The sequence below is a fragment of the Rhinopithecus bieti genome, unplaced genomic scaffold, assembly GCF_001698545.2.
Source record: "Rhinopithecus bieti isolate Rb0 unplaced genomic scaffold, ASM169854v2 scaffold_26425, whole genome shotgun sequence".
In the NCBI taxonomy this organism is placed as follows: Eukaryota; Metazoa; Chordata; class Mammalia; order Primates; family Cercopithecidae; genus Rhinopithecus; species Rhinopithecus bieti.
In genome coordinates, this window is record NW_016811900.1 from 598,211 (window position 1) to 620,933 (window position 22,723).

Below are 22,723 nucleotides of genomic sequence, written 5' to 3' on the forward strand. Positions count from 1 at the left end.
AAAAAAAAAAAAAAAGAATTTTGATTTCTTGTGATTTCCAGTAATTAAATGAAGATTTTAGGAGTATCATTTAAACATTCCTCATACATGTTAACTCATACCCTTTATAACTGATAGTGAACATTCTAATGAAATGCAAGTGTTTATAACCTCTCAGTGGAATTGAGGACAGAATAGAATCTAGTGCTTATCTCCTCCCAAACTAAGCAATTGAAAGCAATATCCAGACAAAACAGAGCCCTCAATATCAGTGGAATTCCAGAGTCGGACTGAGTTTTCAACTTTTTCCACTGGATTCTGAGTCTACCAGTTAAGAGCTAGAAACTCAGGACCAAAGTGTAGTATACGTGTAGATGGATAGATGGACCGACAGATGGATGAATGGATGGATGGATGGATGAATGGATACATACATACATAACTGTTTTTAAAATGTGACTACTGTGTTACGTTTAGAGTAAGAATTTCAGAATCAGTAAAGTTTTAAATAATTGCGAAGCCCAAATCTTCTGTCTTGGTGATCGTTATTGAATATGGTTATAGAGAAACTAGTCATTGGATTAAGAAAATAATTCCATTGCCTTATTACCAATGTTATACTTTAAAATAAGATGTGACTGTAGAGCAACAATGTATCACTACATTGTGTAATTGTTGATCAGTGTAGAAATAAGAAACTCAAACCTAGTTTCTTTTCTGTAAATAAGAGGATAAAATAAAATCTTTTTAGATTTGAAGTGTTCCTGTTTAGTAACAACCAAGTGCCCAAAACTGTGTTGTCATTTTATTTTCTTTCTTCAGACATCTGTCTTATGTGTTTGTAATTAACAAGATTAAGCAACATTTGACATTCATGATTATTTTCAGCTTAGCATATTATCTTTTTCCTCTTTGTCATTTCACTTCATCATTAATGCTTTGAATAAATATCATTACAAAAAATCAACAAAATAATTTAATTTGGATGTACAGTGTAAAGCATAAGCTTATTTTACTTCTTCTTTCCTTTATGAATAATTTTATCTTAAACATAAGAAATTTATCAAACCATTGAATAATGCTCATCAACTAAGCCAAGTGCTCAATAAGTCTAGTTTTTCATTGCAAGTACCAAATATTACTATCCCACAAATCCACAATTATGGGGTCACCAGTTCTTCATCACATTTAGTGTGTGTGTTCATTATACAAATAATAAATGCATTCATATTGTAAAGTATGCAGATAGTATGTAAGAATATCTAGTAAAAGTTAAAGTTCTCACCCTGCAGAAAATCTTGATCTCTTTACTATTGATAGTTTATGTGTATCTTTTCAGATCATTTTTGATATGCATGACAATTTGCACTTATTACTTGAATTTTACTCAGATTCTAATTATATGAAATTCAGTTCACCCGATCTGAAAGTGATCAGATGACTTTTCATCCAGATATTTGGAAGCTTTCCTATTGCTAGAAGAAATAAACACAAAAATAGAATGCTGAGTGTCAGATGTATCCAATACAACTATTGATTTTCAACATGAAAGCATGAATTTTCTTGTATGGCTTGTGGTATTTTCTCATTACCTTATCAAAATGTTCTACTGTTTTCAAAACAAACCTGTCCTTCCACCTACATAGCATAAGAGTTAACTGCCATCACAATACCATAGAAAGAGTATGGATTTTGGAGTAATAAAACCTGAGTGTTAGTTTCAACTTCACCATTTAATAGCTGTGAGTCATTAAGTAAATCATGTGTATTCTCCACCCCTCATTTTCCTCCTCACTGAATAAGGAATAACAAAACTAACCATCTCCCTAGGATTGTTTTCAAGAACAGATAAGTTGCAGTTTTTGTCCAAGGACTTATGATCCAAAATAGACATGACAGGCATTGTATCATTCAGGATTGACTAGGTTTTGTGCTTGCTTAATATAACAAACCTTTATTTCTTACACCTTATATCCAAATGTAGACATGGAGAGGGTTCTACTCATTGTTCTCTCAGAGACACAGGCTGAGGCCCCATCTTCACAAGATGCTTCGTCAGTAACCTTGGGAAGGGAAAGAAATCTACCAAGATAAACATTGGCCTTTAAAGCAGCCACTAGGATACACACATTTCATTGATCAGGACAGGTCAAATGGCTATGCCTGACTTCCAGGGAAGCTGGGTAAGACATTCCATTGAGGTAGAGAGCTGAAAATTAGTAAATAAAACTAATGACCACCACGGAAATGTTAGCAAATGTTAGAGATAATATAAAGTAGGAAAAGATGAAAAGTCATTCTTTGTTATTTTGTTTCTTGTTTTTGTCTGTTTTGTTTTTGTTTTTAAGTCCGAGTCTCACTCTATCACCCAGGCTGGGGTGCAGTGGCATGATCTCAGTGTCTCAGGTTCAAGCGATTCTCATGCCTCAGCTTCCTGAGTAGCTGGGACTACAGGCACGCACCACCACGCCTGGCTAATTTTTGTATTTTTAGTAGAGACAGGGTTTCACAGGCTAATCTCAAACTCCTGACCTACAGTGATCCACCCACCTCAGCTTCCCAAAGTGCTAGGATTACAGGCGTGAGCCACCCTGCCCAGCCAATTCTTTTTTAAATCCCAGAGAGATGAAAAAAGATTTCCAAGGGAAGATAACAAGTCTGGGGACACAAATGGGAGACTTAGGTGGTATCAGGCATGGAAAGGAACATAGCTTGAAAACTTCAGTAAGAAGACAAAGTCAGGGAGGGATGGCATCAAAGTGAAATAAGCTGGGTCTCATACGTGTCTGACCAGAGATCAACCCCACACTTTTAGATGTGAAGAGAGTTGCAAACTTCAGCCTAAGTTTACTCGTCCTCAGTTGCCCCTATACATCATCAGATGGGGATATCTGTCCCATAAAATGACCTCAAGGCCACATGACTCCACTTTCCTGTTCCATTCCTGGAACAGGAAATGGAACCTGATATGGCTTTTGGTGTCTGGTCTCACTGTAGCATTGTGGTGTTACTTTTGGCCTTTCTATAGCTCCTGGTGCTTCTTTATCATGAAAGATCACTTACCAAACCAGAGTTAGCAACACCACAGCTTCATACACCACTGAAACAATCACAGCAAAGTTTTCTGTCCCCTCAGAACCTCTAAAGAGCACTCTATTTTCTTGGTGCTTGAAAATAAAGGGAGTGAGCCTCCTTTACTATTTACAAGGAAGACATGTCAAACGAAAAAAGTTTAAATTGCATTATGCCAAGTCCAGTTTTTTTCTTAAACTTCCTTAGCTTAGTTGTAGAAAGGTTACAAAGTCTACAAGATGCTTAGGGTTCCATATATATATGAATATATACATACATAACTTATTTTCAGAGTATTTCTTCAAACATACCACAAACTGTGTTCAGATGGGGGGTGGGATGTGTTTATGTTTGCATGTATGTGAGTACAGTGAGGGAAGGTAGAATAAGGAAAGGGGAAATGTGAAGCTTCAAGAAGGGAAAATGAGGAATTGCCTTCTTGCATTTGATCAGGTGGAGAACTGTGGTCAGAAAATGTATGTATGCTTTGATTTTAAACTCTTAGTGCCTTCTTTATTTGATGCTCAAGGGAAGCAATGGTACAAAATTAAGTGGTATAAAATTAAAATTGTGTGGATCAGAGAACTGGAGCAATTCTGTGCAAATTACCTCGAACACCCAAGCCAGCAAGCAGATCAGCGGGAGGAGCAAAAACAGACATGGTTGCTATGGCAACCTTATTCTGATTGAGGAATTGTGATTCATACCTGACCCCACATTTTCCTTTTCCCTTCTTAATTGGGTCCTGAAGATTTATAGTGCTACCAAACCCTCTCACAGAGATATACCACATAACCAAAGATAGCTATCTCCTAGCAAGGAAGGCATAAGTAACTTGGGATGAACAAGGTTCAGGGTAGATAAGGCTTAGCCAGGAAAATAAAAGTGAGCAAGAATCATCAGAATGCCAAGCTGCAGGCCATGCCCTGCTATACCACAGCCCTGAAATGACAAAACCAAAGTAAGACCATAGAAGATGGGTCAGTTCATGAAGAGCAGATAGAAAACCATGCGTTGTTCTTCTAATGATCAGAAAAACACTCATGGATAAGGGAAACAAACCTCTGTCCAGAAAGTAGGAGTGGAAAGTACTTCTCCAACTTGCATTTCTGAGTTTCAGCTTTCTCAACTCTAGGACAGACTAAAAATATATACCTTGAAAGGTTGCTGTGAGGCCCAGAGACACAATAAATTCTCTTCAACTACTCAGATTAGTTTTCTGCAATCCCTTCTGAGAGGGAACTTATGGGGGGCCACACTAAGAATAATTGCAAGTTCTTGGCTGATGTTTTTACCTAAAAAGGGAAAATCAAAGTTCAGGGTCATTGGCAAAGCCATGAGAAGCTCTCACAATAATTTTTATTTTCACATACTAAATAAAGTGATTATCAATAGTATTTAGTATCAGCAGTAAGAATGGGTACTATAGGATTAATTTCCATTTATCTTTAATCCTGTGTTAATATTAGTACATCACTGATGACATTAATAGAGAAGATAAAGAATGGAAAGTGAGGGATTGTATTTAGGAAAAAGAATTTTCTACTCAGCTCTCCAAACTCTCGGGATCATCTAAATAGGGATCCACACTGCCAACGTATGCTTCTCCTGTTGGCTGTCACATTCATCAAATAACCTGATCCGGGTTTCTCCTCTCTTGAAGGAAATATGATGCATAGAATGAATGAGATATTTTGTTTATTTTGGTTTTGTTTGCTTGATTATATTTTCTCATATGGGGAGTGTAGGAAATCATGTTAGACCATGCCCCTTGTTCAAAAGGAATTTACTTCAAGCATTTAACTTTTCTAGAAGGTATTTCCTCTGTAATACGTTCTAAAATTATGGCTAGATGGTGGAAGTGCTGCTTGATGCTTCAACATTCTGACGTCATAATCCTGAGGTTCTTGACCTCGGATCTGTGGGTCTATTAATGGAAATCAGAAGGCCTATGCACCATCTGAAATTGTATGAAAAAAATCTGCATGTAGTTAAATATATGCAGTTTTCTGGAGTAAATTATCTTGGCATTCATCTGGTTCTTAAGTTTGGCAGAGACTCAGAAGGTTAAGAATTATCACAATCTGAGTTCTTTGTGTCTGTTCTCTTCTTGGCACTAGTGTTTATCGGGGGATTGTCCACTGAGGGTTTGGTGAGAGTAGGAAAGAGGGGCTACATTAAAGAAATGCTTATTGTCTTGGAAAAAATATGTGATTATAACATTTAGAGTCCATATAACCGTGGATGGCATAGCAGATTAAAGGAAGTGAATGGAAGTTGGTTTCAAATTATGTATTTATCTAATCAATTTGGAGGCATTTCTTAAGTACATAAAAGTAAATCTACATATGTTTGAAGTTCAACTACAAAGAATTTATGGTCAAGAGAGATTACAGTTATATATATATAACTATATATACTATATACAGTATATACAGTAGTATATATAGTATATAGTATTATATATATGTGTATATAGTACTGATCAATGTAGCCCTCCAGTGACCATGATTGTATAGTACGTTTTGTCAGATTCGTTACCCACAGTTTCATTTGGAGGTTCTTCAAACATAAAGCTCTTCTTGCCATTAATTATTTTCTAAGCCTCTAAATATTTCTTTACTTGATTCAACACACCATTAATCTGAGCAATTCTCCCCTACTCTGTCTGGTTCAGATATGTCTTATTTGAATCACCAATCTCTAGTATGGAGACAGTCCTATCCATACCACATCCCAGAGAGCTAAAGAAGGAGTGACTTTGTTCTCCTGTACATTTTACCAGACATACATCAGTCCCTACAAATCAACCTGGTAGAATTTCTTTTAATAAGGAAGTACTGAGAGAGACAAGATTTAACTATATCATGTAAATCCAAGCATGAGTATTTTATATCGTGTTTGGACCCAAGTACTCAATAATTGATTATGAAAATTGTATAAATTCTAGCACTAAAACTCAAGAGGTTAGTAATTAAAAAACAAAAGAGCTTTTTCATTTTAGCATTTTAGGCTCAAGCTCATCATGCCTGACATCTCACACAGAGCAAGTGAATCTAACAATTACAAAAAGAATAAAACTAAAACAGCTTATTGGAGCTGATTGGGCTGATATTTTTTTCAATTTGTATACTTTGCACAATATATGTTCTATTAAATTATTCTAAAATGGGCTGTGGGGGTTTTTCTCCCCAGGATAACATGAAACAACTAAATCACCAGATTTTTTTTTAAATTCCAAATGACACCAGTGTTGCAAAGTCAGAACTTTTGAAAAAGACTTAACAGAGGGCCATGAGACACGATAGGTGCTTAGGGTGCAATTTTAATACCAACAGACTGGAAAACAAACAGCATAACCCAGACAAGACGTGACATTGTTCTTTAGCATCCGTGTGAAGAGGAAATAAGAGCTTTCTGGGATGTGCTCCCCAGTCACAGGTGTGGAAGAGAAATATGTTGCATTCTTGATTTACTGCACTGTGTGGGAGATTCTGGTTTGGGGCAAGGAAAGGGAGCATTTCATTGCTTCTTACAATGAAACTTCAGCTCAGTTAATTCGGTTGGTGCTTTTGTTTCAGTCTGCCACAAGTGAACAGTAAAAAAACATGAAGCATCCCTTAATCCTATGAGCCTGGGGTGTGCTGGCTCCTCTCACTGCATTCTCCAGCTCTGTTGCCAATGGAAGTGAGAGATTGACCCCAGGCCTGCAACCACTGTTCTTTGCTCTGCCACTAAACCACTGAGCTGTTGACACTTTAATTGTTTTATACCAGGAGGAAACCAGTTGTGTTGATGTGAATGTCTTATTCATCAGACATTACAGGCTTCACATTTTTAATGAGCTGACACTCCTAGTCCAATATATGCACCCACAGTGAATCAAGACAAGAGTATAGTAATGAAGTTTTCTAAATTATTGTAGTTGCTCTTTAAAAGATTTGATGGTATTTTGGAACTCCCAACGCTACAATTAGAAAGTCTGTCTGAGTTGTGTATTAATCGAACATGTGTGAGTTATGAAGGACGGCAGTGTAGTAAAGATAGGAGTTATAAATGTGTATTTTTTCCTTTTCCTTTTACATGCATTGACAAAAATAGAGACACGAGAGAACAAACTATTTATAAAGTACCTTAGGCATCTTTCTGATGTATGAAAATGTCCAAATTATCTCCATGGGCTATGTTTTGAAAACTGCAATACTTGGGAAGAAGCTTAGTTTCTATGTCATCATTTGTCCAGAACATTGAACATTTCTCATGAGTGGAATAAAACATTTCAATACTAAATGTTACAAACCTGGTACATTGTGGGCAGTTGCAGCAGTCATTTGAAGAACCAGCTGCATTATCTGATTTGATGGCATCCTAAAGAAGACAATTCTTTACCCACAGACTTTACAGTGGCAGCTCAAGACTTCACGTATATGAAAACTGTATGACTGCCCTTGGGTTGGAACCTGGGACTCTCCACCCAAAGCCTCCAACATCTCCTCTCTGAATATAGAAGAAAGCCCAGACCCCTAAGCAGGACATTTCAGGCCCTTTACTCCACCACCCTCGCCTACCTTTCAGCTTTTCCTGTGTCTCTATCTGCATCTATATCCTAACAGGCAAACATGTGCCTGTCCCATTGGCCAGCCTGTGCTTCCCAGAGTCCTTGCCTGTGCAAGAATGCCCTTCTTCCTCCCTTTCTAGGCATTAAATTGTTACATACCTTTCAGTTATTCCTCACTGCAGTGGCACTTCTAGGATAGCACTTATATTTTCCATGTTGACTTATAGTTAGCTGTTGTCCCAACCACCTCCCCTTCCCAATCTTGAACTCCTTAAAGACAGCAGTGGCGTGTTGGCAAATATTTAATGGTGGGCTCTCCAGAATGACAGTAGAATAGTCCTGATTGATCACACTTGTCTTTGTCCTGTCGTGTAGATACTCCCATGATGGGTGATTTCAAGAGTGGCTGTGTTTAACAACTGTAAAAATTCCTGAAAAGTTTCACATTCACATCTCTTGAAGCAGGTCAAGCCAGTTCCAGAACACCACTGGAATCCATTTTTAATAGTCCATGTAGTACTCTCCTCTTTCATCCTAAACACTTTTCTTTGCTTAAAACAGATGTTAAGTAAATGTTTCCTGAATTGATTTAGGCAAGTCAATTGATGCTGTTGCTCCTTCACCACCGATCTTACAGCGGGGATTATTTCTGGCAGTGATTCAGACAACACTTGTACTTCTTCTCATTTCAGAGAGGTGGCCTTAGCCATCTCCGCCATGCCAAACTGCACAGGCATGTGTGAATTTAAATAGATGGATTTATTCTGAATTGTGGTGAGGAACAAGTTGATGGTCTTAAGTTCAACAACCTCATTAGAGGAAAATGTGATTGACTGTGATTTCAACAAAAAACAGAGAAGAAAGCCGAAATCACAGAGTCAAGGTTGTGTCTCTTCCAAGGAGATAGGTAGAAAAACCCTGTACAGTCTGGAGAGTTGAGAGGAGAGAAGGCTGCTGGCTCAGTTCCCACTTTATTTTCACCTTTTACTATTCTCAGTGCCTCACATTTGTAAAACTTTTGTGACTCACATTTTCAGATTGGAGTGTCAGCGTACTTTTCATTTTAGTTCACGTAATATAGTGCCAAACCTTGTTACCTCTGTTTTTATAATAAACTTGGAAGTTACGACTGTGCATTTTAATCCTGTTGTTCCTGTGACGACCAGCTTGTTCCATTTTGCACCCCGCCCCCTCCCATTTTAGAACCAAAAGTCCTAAATCCTCGGCCAGGTGTGGTGGCTCACTCCTGTAATCCAAGCACTTTGGGAGGCCAAGGTGGGTGGATCACGTGAGGCCAGCCTGGCCAACATGGTGAAACCCTGTCTCTACTGGAAACACAAAAATTAGCTGGGCATGGTGGCATGTGCCTGTAGTCCTAGCTACTCTGGAGGCTAGGACAGGAGAATCGTGTGAACCCAGGAGGCAGAGATTGCAGTGAGCCGAGATCATGCCACTGAACTCTGGCCTGGGCAACAGAGCGAGACTCTGTCTCAAAAAAAAAGTCCCAAATCCTGGAAACCTCCTCAGTTCAGACAGAGACAGCTGGTCACCCTAGTTCCTATAAAGGTTGTGAGTTCTATCATGACTGCTTTGATATTTAAATCTGCAGCATACCTCCTATTGCAGATGTTTCAGAAGACACTGAATCAGTGACTAAAAGGATTAGAACTTCTTAAAAATTTGAGTTCACAAAATCTGTTATCTTCCAAACAGAACCTTTCTTCAAAGGTCCTATCTTTCAGGCACTTTTATTAAATGAAAGAATACATGGGAACATACTTTGGATAGGAGAAGATGCCATATGAGCACAAAATGCTGGTATTTATTTCTCATAATGGTACACATTCCGTTAATTATGTCTTTCACAACTCATCTTGGATTCTATAGAAATATAGCAACATGCTGTGGTGGGATAACTAGTATCAAAACACTTTAACCAATTATAATTTCATGTGGAGTGTGTATTAGAGGGCTTTACATGTAGTATGCAGAGTCTTGGCTTCCATGGATGAATATTCAGTGATTTGTCCTTGGTCAAGCAGTTGTTCGTTGGCACTGTTGTGAAGCAGATTCGTGTTGTGAAGCAGCTACATGGGCGCTAGTTGGCAGGTGGCTTAGCGAGCTGTCCAGCACCCATCATTCCTAGCTTGGAGTTGTTGAACCCTCCTCACTGTCCGCAGACATTTCCTGGTGGAAACGATGTGCTATAGTGGTGTCCACAATGTGTCACTTCATGTCACTGTCAGGATGTGTCCTCACAAAAATAGACATTTGTGCTGTAATGTGACATCTGTGTTCCTACCTGTGTTCAGCAGAATACTACAGTAAAAGTTGCAGGGCTTTTGTGGTGGGGGGGAAATAAAGTAAAGGCTAGTCCACCTCAAATATATTGAAATTGATAAGCGCTGCACTCAGAAAAGCAGTGAAAATAAAAATGCTAGTAGAGTTTACAGGTGAAATAAACTTGATGTAGGTTGAGGCTGACCAATTTTGGATGCAAGGGCAAAATGCTCAAGGATCCAGGAAGATTGTACAATAAATAGTCAATTCTAAGACAGAGCATGTTGCCAAACCAAACCAAAAGGAAGCATGTGGGGTAAATAGGCAGCATGTGCTGTGCAGTAGTGCAGGCCTCTTGGGCTTGCATGCACTGTATTTAGGTATCTTGCTCATGGCTGCTGTTACTTGGTGACTCAAAATAACATTGGAAAGAAGTCTCCCATGAACCAACATGACTTCTGGTTCATGCTGACATCATTCTGTATTAACCAAAATTATATGTGATCTAATTTATGCTACAGAAATGCATATTTTGTTTTGCAAGTTTCTGCTAAATAAGATGGTTCACAAAACAGGTTCAAAGTTGTAGGCGACTGTATGTTTGGAATTCGAAACCCTAAGCATGAAAAACTGCTTCAATACATTAGGTAATAATACCAGACAAGTTTTAATTTGGAAAAAAAAAAAAATCCACCCAAAGTGGAGTCACATCTTCTCTAAAATCTTTTAATTAAAATCAGACATGAACCCTTGTGTTTCTCTATTAAATACTTGGTTTTTAGTCGTTTTATGAGATTTGTGTATATGCATTTTAAGTTGAGAAAAAAATGCACACACTGCTGAATGACTTTGTATTTGGTTTGTTTAAATATAGTTTAGTAGGACTGTAATATATAAGGAGGGTTAAGGGTCAGAATCCTATTTAATTAACTTATAACCACTTGGGAGTCAGTCACTTGTAAAGGTATGCTGAGCAAATAAGGTTTCAAATAACGTGAAATCTTTGAAAAGAATATGCCACCTTTGGTGAAGGCTTTTCTATTAACCTTGTCATTAAAACTGTTTCAATGAACTACTTCAAACCTCCCATTTTTTATTTATTTATGTGATATGTTTAATCTTTTTTAAAAATGATATATGTATACAATATTATATGATTGTTTACAAAAAAAAAAAGATTAAATGTGGCTTGGTGTATCTAAGAAGACCTAAATCAGTACTTTTCCCTATGCTTGTTTTCCCGTTGACTGAGAGAGGAAGAAATCCCAGAATTGCCATTATTTTGTCCATGTGTGTCTAAAATATGACCAGTGTTTTCCATTTGCATAAATCTGATTTAATAAACAGTCACACCATTAAAATAGAACATTCTTTTCAATGAAGGCTAATTACACATCATATAATGCCTGGTCTTTAATGAGGATTTCAATAAATGTTTGTTGATAATGATGATTATTAAAATGATATGTTAAGTCTGTCTCCTCATGTGAGAAATGCTTTGTTTTGAAATGTTAGACTTACAGCTTTGCCTAAAAAATTTTTAATTAAAATCACCACTTTGGCATGAAGCTTAAAATGTGCAAAGTTGCCGCAATTAGCGCATTGTGCATCCATATGGATGTTACCAAACAGCTTTCAACTTAAAGGATTTGGGCTATTTTGAATGATGGGCCTTCTGTTAAGCTTAAAACAAAGCCTGTCTATCTCTGCATTCATTTTAATTAATATTCTCTTGCTGGTCTCAAAGATGTGTTCTCTTCTAGGGAGAAGAAGCTGATTATCGTAAATCAGAAATAAGTTAACAGAAGTAGGTTTGACTAATTTTCTACTTCCTTCTGTTTCATACCATTTCCTCTGACCCCTACCCCCTTCTCAAGAAGCCTCAATGCAGTGTCAGAGAAACTGGAAAACACTAATTTCAGATATTCTAAAAGAAAACCTGTATTTCTAGCCAAATTGTAACACATTAAATTCACTCAAAGAATAAGGAAATTAAACTGTCCCAGATTTTCTGAACTCAGTATAAAGTTTAAAATGTACCATTTTGAGTCCAGCATCCATATAAAATCTACAGTATAAAATTTGACTATGTTATATACAAATACGTGTATATATATGTATTTGATATTTTCACTTTAGAGAGATTTGTGCTTGCCTAGGTGCTTACAGTTTAACAACTTTATGTGTGGACTTAATTCTCTATAATAGGAAACGCTACTTGAAGATGAATTAGATCCAAAGATTTGTTTGTTTTTCTTGGTATTTTAAGCAAAACCAAACTCAAAGTGGCACCGTCTTGTAAGTGTGTTTTTTTCTTTTTCCGGGACATTGTTCATGTGAAACCTTATTGACATGGTACTTGGGGAAGGGAAGCTTTCTGGACTTTGTTCTCGACAAAATAAGAATAAATTCTTTAAACAGTTACGTGCTTTAGTTAAAGCCCTGGTTTTCTGACTGTTCAAACATCTCCCCTACAACCAATCTCCATATACCTTTCAGAAGGATATTTACTCCAGTGGTCACTGGGATCCTCTGACTGCCTGGGTGCCCAAGTAAGGCCCATTTTGAATGCTTGTTTAAAAGGCATACAGCTAAAATGATTTTTCAAATTTTCATGAAACTCTTAAGAATAGGCTAAATGTGAAAAATTACAAAGCAGAATTGTAATTTACCAGAACATGTGGGTAGAATAATTCATCCAACATATGACTGGAAAGGCACAAAATCAGTAAGTCCACTATAGAACACCACCGTGGTCCTGTTTTTCTCTTTCATTCTAGCATTATGGAAACCCATTACACATCCACCAAATTTGACACAAAGATATCCTAATTTTTTCATTATTACCTGGATTATTTATTTTATTTCCTTTTGAAAGCATGTAATTAATTGCATGCCTATCTTTAAATGCCTCCTTATATATCAATATTTTGAATTCTACATTTGAGAAGGAGGTTGGAATGAGTTTTGTTCTAAAGCTAATACATAAAGCTAAATTTGGTCAAATTATAATTGTTTTTTCTTGAAGAGAACCTAAACGTGTTATAGTTTTATACTGTCTTTACTGTTATGAGGTAGCTTTCTTTCTGTCAAATGTTAGTATTTTTTTTCTTCTCTGTTAGGCATATTTACAAAGAAGTCTCTTAAATAGAAATGAGCGGATTACCTCACAGCTTCACCTACATCCTGGAAAATATCCTGTTCACAATTTAGGTGATGAAAGGAAAACCTACAGTTGTTTTAATTTGGAACCAAAATAATCACTTCTCTCCAGTGAGGCTTAGAGGGGGAAAAAATGTGCCAGAGTTGTCTTGTAGAAAAAAGAGTACTTTGAGGAAGGGCAATGCAGCAGAAAAAATAAAAATAAAAAAACACAGTCAAACAAATGCAGAACCTTAGAGTGCATAAATAGGCCAGTGAAACGCAGACCATCTGATCACATCGAAGCACCCTGGGCGGGGGTCCTCAGCAATGTTGTCCCTCCGGCATGTAAACTGCATGCATGTGTGTAGGGGTGTGTGTGTGTATGTACACACAGAGATTTAACAGGAAGCACAGAGGGAATTAGAAAGAGCCTGGCTCGTTTTTAATTTGGGTCTGTTTGCTTGCATTTAGCACTTAAGGGCTTCTACATTCAGTTCGCTCAAAAGAGTGATGAAGCACTCCTTGCTTATGCCTCAAATCAGAAATGCATGAAGTGCAGCTGCAGAGATAATACATTTTCCCCAAAGGCTTTGGCTGAGCAAATTAGGTGTCAATGGGGTGCCTGCGCAGGCAGTACTCTCTCTAATTAGTCTCTTGAGCCTAGTTGGTGGCGGGTATGAGATGATCTAATCAATTGGTGTGTGTCTGATGGCTCGTGTAAAAATCCTACCAGGCAGACTCTCTCCCACAGGTCACCCACCTGCACAGCGGGACTGCTCATTTTCATTTTTCATCTTCTCCATCACATGATGCTGACAGTTGGTTTTAAGAAAATTGAATCCAAAAAATATCTAGTTCATAGGGCACATGGGTCAGAACAAAGTTGCATTATGGGTACCAGCGATCCAATTAATTAATATTTATAGCCAAGAAGCTCTATGTAGATATTTCTGAATAAGGATTTTATCAATCAAACCCAATTTCTTGTTTAAAACATTCATTTCTAGAGAGAAAGAACACTGTAAAAGCTGAAAGCAAGATAAAAATGGCATCCATTAATCTTATGATTTATATACCTATGAGTGGCTGTGCACATAGTTGAGCTTATAATTCATATTCATTGTTAATTTGTATTGCGCGTGCAACATATTTTAATAATAAAGGTAAGGGAAAGGTTTACATTGATATATTTTGCTTCCCTGTGATTCCCTCTCCTTCCACCTAAATCTCCACTCATCAAGTGCATGATTGCATTTAGATTTTCTTAAAAATTTTCCAGCGAAAACTGACCTACCTTATATGTACTCATTGAAAACTGAAGCTGATGCTGCCCAAGGAAGGAGAAGGGACATTCCATGCTGCCGGCTGACAGCACCAGGCAGGGGAGCTGGTACAATTTGGGCCATTCGGAGTCATCTCACAGAGATGTGAAAGAGTCTGCCTCTCATTGGCACCTCCCTTCTAAATGTTTGAGCCCAAACCTAAGTAATGGGCTTATCATAATCACTGTGTTCACCGTTTATTATCCAGTTACTATTATTACATATTATCCTTTATTATGCAATTCTGTTTATGCCCTAGGTTAGGTACGTGTGATTCTCTTAGAGATTACACTCGAAGAATCAGGACAAGGCAAGAACAAGCATCATTGATGTCTAAAAAACATCTTAACAGGATAGTAAATATGCCATTGACTGTGGTGACAACATAGTTTATTGTTACGTGAAATTAGATGTACTGGAAATCAAATCATTCCTTTCAAATATAATGTCATGGAGTTAAAAAAAAAAAAAAGTAAGTTTTGCCTACAGGAAGGTGTTAATCCTACCAACCATCCTCAGGCTAGTGGTGTATCTGTGGATGGCCTGCTCTGTGTGCAGTACTGTGCTATTTCACAGGCATCACATTTGCCTTCAGTGAATGTGCCATAGGGAACTCTACATATGAGAACATATTTCATCCCCAAGTTTTCTGATTCTACAATTTCCCCTTTATTCATTCAGTGACTGTATATTGAGTGCCTGAGCCAGGCCTGGGCTGTGCTCTGGGGACACAGCAGTCAACAAAATCAAGCTTAAGAACATACTGATGCCACCTGTGCCCTGACTTGCTCTTTCATAGGAAGTGTCTTCACACTTCAGGAGGGACTAAATGAAGTCTCTGGTTCAGGCGGTCATTGTGGGTACCAGGTCTCCATTCTGTTGATTAAAGTGGTGAAAGAGGGGAGAGCCAGGAAAGACTACAGCATTTGGATATAGTTGTAGGAACTCCATGCCTGGGCAAGCAGATACCAGGACAGACCTAAAACTCCCATTTAGCTGGGGTGGGCAGGCTTCCAGGAAGAGCTGGAATCTCAACTGCTATTTAAAGTACATGGAAGAAAAAGGACAATTTTGTCATCTGCTTAATAAAAATGTCAAGACTGATAGTGGGGTTGAGGATTGGCTGAGGATGCCTGTGGATAAATGTGCTTGAAATGCTATGAGGATAGTGCTCTCTCTTCTTCATATCATGGTCCTCAAGAAAGATGCCAGTGCCTAGATCAGAATGCATAGTTACATGGAGCAGCATGTAGAGCACGTTATTTCATTTCCCTGAAAGAACAAGGGTAGGCTGGGGACAAAGGAGGTTGTTCCCATGTAATTATTTTTGCTAGGGTGGTGAGTTCTTTAAGAAGAGGCTTGATAAAGGCATATCTGCACAATCAAGCAAGGATGAGGAGTGGTCAAGTGAGCCTCATGGAGAACCACCCACAGGCAACAAGGATTTGAGATAATAACTGTTGGGATGTAGAGGTAGCAAAGGTCCTATGTGTGGTATCCATCTACCCCCAGGCCTCTCCTAGAAACTTAAGAAAGGGCTTTTGTTTACATTTGGCTCAGTCACTGAGAACAGAACTCTCAAGAATACATGGTTACCCCTACCTCATACCATTTACAAAACTTCACTCGAAATGGACCAAAGATCTAAGTGCAAGGGCTAAAACTATAAGACTCTTATAAGAAAACATAGGGGTAAATCTTCGAAACCTTGGATTTCACAATGGATTTTTAGATATAACACCAGAAGTATAAGCAACAAAGGAAAACAAAGGATAAATTGGACTTTGGCAAAATTAAAAACTGTTGTACATCAAAGGACACAGTTAACAGAGTGAAAAGGCAACCTATGGACTCAGAGAAAAATCATAGTATAAGGGATTAATATCCATAATTTATAAAGAACTCCTACAACTCAACAACAAAAATACAACCCAATTTAAAAATGAGCAAAGGACTTGAATAGATATTTCTCCAAAGAAGATATTCATATGGCCAACAACCACATGAAAGGGTCCCCAACAGCCTGGCCATGGTGGCTCATGCCTGTAATCCCAGCACTTTGGGAGGCCAAGGCAGGTAGATGGCCTGAGCCCAGGAGTTCAGGACCAGCCTGGACAACATGGTGAACCCCTGTCTCTACAAATACAAAAAATTAGCCAGGCATGGTGATGTGTGCCTGTAGTCCCAGCTACTTGGGAGGCTGTGATAGGAGGATCAACTGAGCCCAGGAAGGTCAAGGCTGAAGTGAGCTAGGATTACATCACTGCACTCTAGCTTGGGTGACAGAGCAAGACTCTGTCAAAAAAAAAAAAAAAAAAAAAAAAAAAAAAAAAAAAAAAAAAAAAATGTACCCAACATCATTGATCATTAGGGAAATGCAAGTGCGAATCAGCTGATACCCACTAGGATGGCTATAATTTTTTTAAAACAAACAAATGTTTTGGCGAAATTGGAACCCTTGTACATTCCTGGTGGGAATGTGAAATGGTACAGTCATGATGGAAAACAGTTTGGTAGTTCCTCAAAAAGTTAAACATAAAATTTCCATATGACTTACCAATTCCACTCCTAGGTATATACCCAAAAGAATGGAAAACAGTGTTTAAACAAATACTTGTACATGACTATTCAGAGCACCACTGTTCACTGTTAGCCAGAAGTTGAAACAACACAAATGTACATTAACCAATGAATGGATAAACAAACTGTAGTATATTCATACAACAGAATATTATTCAACCCTAAAAAACAATGAAATACTGATTCATGCTACAACATGGATAAACTTCAAAAACATTATGCTAAGTGAAAACAGCTAGACAAAGTGGGTAACATGTTGCATGATTCCATTTGTGTAAAATGTTGAGAATAGGTAAATCCATAGAGACAGAAACATTAGTATTAATAGTTGTCAGGGACTGGGACAAGGAGAGAATGGGGAGTGACTGCTTAAAGGATATAGGATCTCCTTTGGGGGTAATGAAAATGTTTTGGAACTAAATAGAGATGATAATTGCACAACATTGTGAATGTACTAATTATGCTACTAAATTATATTCTTTTAAATGGTTAATTTTGTTTTATGTAAATTTTGCTTCAATTTTAAAAAATAATGGAAAGTTAATATGCCAGAAACTCATCATAGTAAGTGGGGGAAATGAGCAGATGGTGGGGATGATGCCCTTTCTTTCTTTCTTTCTTTTTTTTTTTTAGAGGGAGTCTTGCTCTATTGCCCAGGCTGGGGTACGTGGCACAATATCGGCTCACTGCAACCTCCACCTCCTGGTTCAAGCGATTCTTCTGCCTTTGCCTCCCGAGTAGCTGGGACTACAGGTGTACACCACCACTCCTGGCTAATTTTTGTATTTTTAGTAGAGATGGGGTTTCACCATGTTGGCCAGGATGGTCTCGATCTCCTGACGTCATGATCCGCCCATCTCAGCCTCCCAAAGTGTTGGGATTACAGGCGTGAGCCACCGTGCCCGGCCACTATTCCAGTGGTTCCTGAGCGTAAGAGTGGAATTTCTGCTCTCTGGACAAGGTATTGCTAGGTTGCTGCTGTGCAGGGGTGATGTCCTTGATGCCACAGCCTGTGTGGGCAGCAGCAGGACAGGTGCACTGTGAAGTCTCAAAAAAAGGACAAAACCTTTGTTATCAGGCACCATCCAGGGTTCCCCCTGCATCTGGGAAGATGACTCTATGGCCCCGTAGCTGGGGACACGAAGTCCTCACCAGGCCTTAGTGACCAGCAGCTTCTAAACTTAGCTAAGGAACTGGTTCTGGGACTCAGTGCAGCTAATGAACTGATCCCTTAGCTATGTGCCTTGAACCTGGGAGTGTTTCCACCTATCCTGGCAAGGCATTCTTTTCCCATCCAGGAGACTCAATTAAAATGCTTACGGGCCAAAAAGAAGTATGGAAAGAGGCACAGTGAAGCTTCCCTCTTTTTGCTTGAACCATTCACCCACAAGTTGTTATTGTTTTGAGCAGGCATTATTGGAAACATGCAGTCCTATACAGGATGTTGGGAAGAGGCTGCCAATTCAGGTCACACTGGCCAATTTTCTTTCTGCTGAAACTGAAATAATGATAATAGACAACCAAGGAATTATATACAGCTGAATTATTTTAAAAGCATGTATGTGGTCCATTTTCTATTTCATGTTCATAAAATGAACATAATGATATGTCCTTGTAATGGTCTGTATGATGCTACAGGCACTTAATTAAGACCAGTATTATTACTAATGATTTAGGGAAGGAAATTTGCTGAATTTCTTTTTCTCTAAATAATCCAAGGGGAAGATAGACCAATTCAATGGGTGGAGTTAAATGATTTTAAGAGAGGAAAGTGTAGTCAGAACATTTGTTCATCATATTAGAAGGATTTTTTTGGTTAAGGAAACTATTCTGCTTCCTATTTATGTGTTTGGAGTAGCTGTTGGGAATATCAGTGGGCTCACTTTGGACTGACCAATTTTGATGTCTCATGTAATTTAGGAAAAATGAATGGTGTCGATTTTTTATATAACAATTTTCTATTTTCCTCCTTCCAGGATTAAGTTGTCATCATTCTGGGAAGAAAAAAAAAAACATTAATGAGGAGGCCAATAATATGAAGGGAATCATGGATCAGTTTTCTTTCGCTCCCTGTGGTGGATTTCACTTACAAGAAAATTGAAGCTGGCAAGACCCTGTTTTCTCTGCAATTTATTTAAAACCTTGCACGCATTTGGATACCTTGTGATTTCCAAGAACTATGTGAAGATTAAGCTTTGCTTACTGATACATGGCATGTATTCTTTTCAGTCTTTTGTGTTTGATTTTGTTTGATTTCCCTCTGCAGCGCAGTGTCTCTGTAAAGGTTTTTATGCTTTCACCAGCCATGTCTTAAATACATTAAGACAACACATTTGGTGTTCACACTTCTTCAGTAATGTCTGTACTTGAAAGCCACAGAGTGGCATAAAACAATGTGTATTTTCTTTGAGAGCAGTGCACATTTTGCAACCACTAGGAGGGAAATTTTCTGCTAAAGCAAACCCCTGTTCTCTGACTTGACAACTTGGCCCCTGACTATGGGGCCCCACCTGTTGCTCACCTTTTGAGGTAATTTTGCAAATGTAGTTTTTTTACTTGGAAATAACTGCACATTTATATATAGGATATTGGACTCTGCTTAGCATTTGCAAGCCACATAGCATGACTGTTTTTTGAATAGGTTGGAATTGTAAAAACAATTATCAAATGTTAAGAACAAAGACAGGGATAAATTGCTTACATTTCAACCTCTGGAGATTGAGGTAACTTTTTGTGTCTGGGTCTTGTCAACATCTTATTTTTTCCATCCATTCTGTTACACTTTGTATTTTCTAACTGTAGAAAAGAGTGAGGAACAGAATGTTTTAAATCTGGTGCAAAAGAACTATATCTGTTGGATGAGCCTTGAAAGCAATCTTGGCCTGTTAAGGCTTACAAAGTAAATTACAAAGTGATCCAGTTCAAAGTTTGCTCAGTTACAACAAAGCACCTTTAAAAAGAAAGTACATTTTAAAAAAACATTCCAAGCCAATTGGAAGACATCACTGGGTTCCTTACTTTAAGACATCTCTGGAATAACTGTTCAAATGCAGGTTTTAGAAACAATGCAGGAATCTTGCTTTAAATATGGAAAAGGGAATGGCTCAGCTTCCCTTACTCAAGGAGTTGAGGGACCTTGGAGGATGAAGGCGAGTATGTGACACTGGGGAAAAGTGGACCAGGCATGTCTTTTGCTTTGATCTGGAGGGAGGGCTGCCTGACGCAGGCCGGCTCCCAGTGGGGCAGGCCTCGCTGCAGAATGCCCAGTAGTACTGCGGCCAAGGGGGCACTTAGGAGACTTCATCTAAAGCATGAAACTTGGATTCTCTGTACACAAATTCCTATGGAAATACCTTCATGTACACTGTCTTACATTTTCCTATTAGTCAGAAAGAAGGAGAGAATGAGTGAGTTCTTGAAATGTCCCACTGTTTTAGGATCAAGACTAGGAATTAGGAGCCAGGTTGACGAGGACTTTTTCTGAGAGTTGGGTGAGGGTAAAGCTTTTGTATAATCAAGCTCAATACACCAAGGAAACTGGACCCAGAATTCCTGAACTTTAAAATGGTACTGTCTCCGGAGTGGAGTATGGGTGGTTATGTCATAGTCATAGTTCATCTTATCCAGATGTAGCATTCATTGTAAACTTTTAAGTGCTAAGCAAGGAATTATTTACTGATTGGTTTTAAAGACAGCAGAAAACACCCAAGTGTAGAATGTCTACTGGTTGCTACCTAGAAATCTTTTCCATTCCTCTTTCATACATTCCAACCCACTGGAAGTCTTTAGAGGTATTTTGATTTAAAATATACTTAAATTAGGATTTCTTAAAGAAAATATAGGGAGAAAACTTTACATGCTGTTAAAAATGACCTTTCCTGTGATTTGTTTTGAATCATTCATTTGGAGAAGACATTACTTTTGTATTTCACTAAGTTTAAAGCAAAAGCAACTGATGATTAAATGTTGCTTTTTAATAAGGTTTTTAACTTGAAAATATTTAATGTTGAAAGACTTCAATTAGGGCTATTAGAGTTATATGTCCCTGTCACAGGCAACTTCTTCGGAGAAGTGAAATATAACACTACTCAGTGGAGGGAGAAATCTGTTTTGTTACAGAGACATACCTCTCAGAAGGTCAGGAGGTTTTGAGTACCCTATCCTTGCCATCCATACAGGAAATCCGAAGTTTGGGGTGTGTGTGTGTGTGTGTGTGTGTGTGTGTGTGTGTGTGTATCTCCCCTCTCTCTCTTTCTTTCTCCCTCCCTCTCCTCCGTCTCTTTCTCCCCCAAATCCGTCTCGCTCCCTCCCTCCCTCTCTCCTTCCCCTATTTGCAATCATATTCTCCCTCTGCTTCTTTTCTCTTCTGCCCTCTTTGTGGACAGTCATGAAAATCAATTCAGACTGTGTTCATTAGCAGATTTATTATTCTATTGAGAAAGCGCTGGAATGTTTTGTGAGATTATTTTTGTATGAAGGAATAGCTTGAACTCAAACAGATGGTAAGAATAGTACAAACACCTTTAGCACATCACTGCACACACAGTATTCTGAAAGGAGATTTGACACTTAATTCCCATTTTCTTAAAAGAACAGTTTTGTTGACTTAAAAATATAAGATACATAGGATGTGAAAAAAAAATGTTTGCAGTGCTCAGCAAAAAATAGGGTACATAAAGCAGGGTGGCTGTCCATCCACTGATGCTGGGGTGAGAAGCGATTTCTACCTCCCAAGAGTGATTAGAAAGTTTCCAGGAGCACCTCCAGGCTTGCAAAGAAAGTGAGGCCTCTTGGTATCCTTTCCTCAGTGTGTATATGACAGCTAGTATAATCAATACCCTAGGTTATGTGTCTACATAAGATACTCACCTGTGAATATTATTGGTTTTGTAATCTTTGTTATATAAGAGGATGTTTAGGCTGTATATACCGGGGTAGATTACTGCCTGCCCCCTATACATAGGAATATGCTGCATAATTGCGCGTAACTTCCATCTCCCTTACTGGCTTGTAGGCAGAGGAAACTGTATATGTTACTGCCTTGTAATTTTCTCATACACCAAAAACACACACAAAAAAAATCAATAAAATAAGCAATCTTCTATTCTCGTTCCTTTTCCCACAGCAGTGTATTTTAGAGGCACATACAAAACCTACATTCTCTAGTTGGGAGTGGATTTTTAAAATTTTCCTTTTATCTTTTATTATTTTTTTGTATGATGCACTGAGATGTGTACTTTCTAACAGGGGATTGGTACCCAAGAAACGTGGTAGCATTATTCAGAAAACTATTATACTTTCAAATGACACATAGTAAGGAGAATGGAATAATAACATGTTGCATATTTGTTACCAGTTGTAATTTGTCTGTATTATGAAAGATGTAATGGTTTGTCAGCTGTCACTGTTGTTTTCTTGTAACATGATATGGAATAAAGTATAGCAGAATCTCAGTACACGTTCTAGGTACATCTTCTTGGTGAATGCCCAGTAAGAGCATATACCATATCAAAGAAACATTGACTTAAAAACCTCTTGAACACAACCACTCTTACACAGTGAAATAAGAGAACAAATACACAATATGTGGGAAGGAGTAAGTTAGGTGGAGTGGTCCAGGAGTCTGTTAAACCCTCCTCTTTCCTTGATTTGCTGTGCCAAATTTATGTAAAGGAGTAGAGGCCATGTGCAACAGATCCACGAGCTGCAGGATCTTCGCAGTTCCCCCGGCCCCTTCCTGATGTTCACACATGTCACATGTTCTGTGCATCTCAGATGCATTTGGAGC

The 22,723-nt window shown here is 38.2% G+C and overlaps 1 protein-coding gene across 4 annotated transcripts in view; it reads left to right on the forward strand.

Annotated features, from left to right (window-relative positions):
- CDK14 (cyclin dependent kinase 14) overlaps window positions 1–22,391 on the forward strand; it is a 606,959-nt gene extending 584,568 nt beyond the window's left edge. For all 4 annotated transcript variants that reach the window (XM_017895344.1, XM_017895345.1, XM_017895347.1 and 1 more), the window contains one exon: window positions 18,912–22,391. The gene's annotated coding sequence lies outside the window, so the exon portion shown is untranslated. The remainder of the gene's footprint in view (window positions 1–18,911) is intronic.
- The last annotated feature ends 332 nt before the right edge of the window (window positions 22,392–22,723 follow it).